Below are 1,687 nucleotides of genomic sequence, written 5' to 3'. Positions count from 1 at the left end.
GGGGGGGGGTAGAGCCCCAGGGCCTCTTTCGAGTGGGCCTGCCCTGCACTCCAGCGGGCCGGGAGTCTAGGGCCGGAGGGCCCTCGACACCGACGGCGGCGGCGGAGAAGGCCTGGCTATGATTTGGAGATAAAGTATTGCCTTCCCCCTTAACTTCATCCCACTCCGGCGGCGCCAGAGAGCAGCCTTTGTGTGGGGCGAATCGGTCAGTGTCGCGCTGGAAATAAAGGAGGAGTTCGGCAACCCCTCGCTCTTTCTTTTCCTCTCTTTCGGGGAATACGACCCGGGTTGGAGTGGAGACACAAATATGGCCAGAAGACTACACTGCGGCGCGCTCCTCGCCCGGGGGCGTCTTTTGCTTTGTCTGTTGCAGCCGTCAGCATCCACCTGAGCCGCAGTTTCTCCGGCCCCGGACGCGGGGGCCTCGGCGGGGGCGGCGGTGGCGGCTGTTGCGCCACTTGGTGCGGGGGCGGCGGAGGCGGCGCGTGGCGGCTGCGGCGCGTGGGCCCGCTCGCCGCCTGCTGGGTGTCCGCCTGCCTGCTCCACACCGCGCTCATCGTGGCCGCCGTCACGGCGTTCGTGGCGCAGTTTAGGATCAGGTTTGTCTGCTCGGGGCCGATCGTGACGTAATGCTCGACTCGCTCTAGTCCTAACGCGGGCTTCTCCTCTGCGTCCGCAGCGCCGAGGAGAGGAACCGGGACATCCTGGTGGTGTCCATGGTGCAGCTGGGGCTGTCGCTGGGCACGCTGGCCGCGGAGGCCGCGCTCGTGGCCGTCGAGTGCCGTCGCTGGCCGCTCAAGGCGGACTGACACGGGGTGCCGGGGGCGGGCCGGGGCCGAGGCGGGCCGTGCTCGGGGGCGGAGGGTCCGTCCCTGGGCATCAGCGTGGTGGGCCTCACCGCCCCCGGCACCGCCCCCACGCTGCCGCCGCCGCCGCCCGAGGCCGCCTGGGTCGCATGAATGACCCGACCCCCGCGCCTCCGTCCTGGCGCTGACGTTCCTCTGGGAATGAGGATGTCAGGGCGCCGCTGATTGGAGGACATTTGGGCCCCCAGGGTCCGGCTCCTGGCAACGAGGGGCCATCAGTGAACATTTGTCTCGGGCGGGCGGCGTTACTCCTCGTTGATGACGCGGGGCCCCTTCACCGCGGGCGCCTCTCACTGCGCTGCTCGGAGATACCCCGTGGCCGGAGCGTGGGGTCTGCCCGGCAGCTTGGGCTCCCAGCCCATCCGTTTGAACGGACGATATGGGCGTGTTGTGCGTCTTACGCCCCAGGTTTATCAACGTGTAAATAGTGTAGTCTTCAGAGATCTTGTACTCTCTTGGTTCAAGAAACAAGAGTGTGGTTTTAAGGCAATTATACTGTTTGTGGAATGATTTTGAATGGTTTTTGTAGTGAGGGACCAGACGAAAAATGGAAGGTTAAAGTTTGTTCCAGTTAAAGCTACGTGTGATTAAAGAGTTACTATATTAAATGATAGAGTTCGCGGCTACGCAATGTCGTTACGTTACGCAATTATTTTGTACAATCGCGCAAGCGCGTGTCATAATATATTCTGGCAAATTATGATGAAATAAAAGCGAAAGTTAATCTTGTCATGATTCGTCATCATTATTATTACCATAATTCGCGGATAAGGGTGACACACGCGCGCGGCTGTCGCGGCTGTCCCAGTTGAGCGGATGAC

At 61.9% G+C, this 1,687-nt stretch overlaps 1 long non-coding RNA gene across 1 annotated transcript; it reads left to right on the top strand.

Annotated features, from left to right (window-relative positions):
* Positions 1 to 28: 28 nt before the first annotated feature.
* LOC113205567 (uncharacterized) lies at positions 29 to 1,595 on the top strand. Its single transcript, XR_008011968.1, has 2 exons — positions 29 to 599; positions 680 to 1,595. It is a non-coding gene; the product is annotated as an uncharacterized LOC113205567 (long non-coding RNA).
* Positions 1,596 to 1,687: the final 92 nt, after the last annotated feature.

The sequence above is a fragment of the Frankliniella occidentalis genome, unplaced genomic scaffold (genome assembly GCF_000697945.3).
Source record: "Frankliniella occidentalis isolate FOCC.00 unplaced genomic scaffold, Focc_3.1 Scaffold337, whole genome shotgun sequence".
Taxonomy (NCBI): domain Eukaryota; kingdom Metazoa; phylum Arthropoda; class Insecta; order Thysanoptera; family Thripidae; genus Frankliniella; species Frankliniella occidentalis.
This window is presented reverse-complemented; position numbering and strand designations above follow the sequence as displayed.